The sequence below is a fragment of the Galeopterus variegatus genome, unplaced genomic scaffold (assembly GCF_000696425.1).
Source record: "Galeopterus variegatus unplaced genomic scaffold, G_variegatus-3.0.2 Scaffold628, whole genome shotgun sequence".
In the NCBI taxonomy this organism is placed as follows: Eukaryota; Metazoa; Chordata; class Mammalia; order Dermoptera; family Cynocephalidae; genus Galeopterus; species Galeopterus variegatus.
Genome location: NW_007726739.1, coordinates 191,260 through 192,205, shown reverse-complemented (window position 1 = coordinate 192,205; position 946 = coordinate 191,260). Strand labels below are relative to the sequence as shown.

The 946-nt window shown below is 37.0% G+C and overlaps 1 pseudogene; it reads left to right on the top strand.

The window, feature by feature from the left end:
• Positions 1 to 560: 560 nt before the first annotated feature.
• LOC103588933 overlaps positions 561 to 946 on the top strand; it is a 166,938-nt pseudogene continuing 166,552 nt past the window's right edge.

Sequence of the window (946 nt, the reverse complement as noted above, 5' to 3'; positions counted from 1 at the left end):
TGTTTTTTGCATTTCTAATTTTGATATGTTTGACCATTGTCAGTGAATTGCTGAAGAGCTTATTGGACTCAAACTCCAAGGTGTAACTGAGTTCATGTCTGTCTTGATAAGCTGGGCACGAATGGTAGCCAAAAAGCAGTGGTGATGGGGAGTTCTCATTTTTCAGATAATGGTTGCTATTTAGTTGCAAAACGATTCAAAATGTTGTGCCACATAGCAAGAGATATAAGCTCACAGTAAATATATATAACAAAACAGGTAAATCAACCTACATTTAAATAGCTTTAAGACACTTCTTTACTTTCACTGGCTAGTATGTTGAGACATTCAATTAGAAGTATTTATTGAATCTGTTTGTACTAGGCACTGGGGATATAGGTTCAAAGAGTACTGCCATCATAGTGCTTATTGGTCCATAAGGAAGATAGAAATTAAATAATTATAAGTGCTGGGAAGTAGTATGCATGTATGGATAAGAACACTTTCTAGTGCTCGCTTCGGCAGCACATATACTAAAATTGGAACGATACAGAGAAGATTAGCATGGCCCCTGCGCAAGGATGACACGCAAATTCGTGAAGCGTTCCATATTTTTGAAATCATCAAGCCGAAGGTATACCTGTTTCCCAATGTTCATTGCAGCACTCTTCACAATAGCCAAGAGCTGGAATCAGCCCAAATGTCCATCATCGGATGAGTGGATACGGAAAATGTGGCATATCTACACAATGGAATACTACTCAGCTATAAAAACGAATGAAATACTACCATTTGCAACAACATGGATGGACCTTGAAAGAATAATATTAAGTGAAACGAGTCAGGCAGAGAAAAAGAAATACCACATGTTCTCACTTATTGGTGGGAGCTAAAAAAATAAACAAATTAATTCACCCACAAACACACACAAAAAATTCCTTGAACTTGTTAAGACAAGTGAACAGAT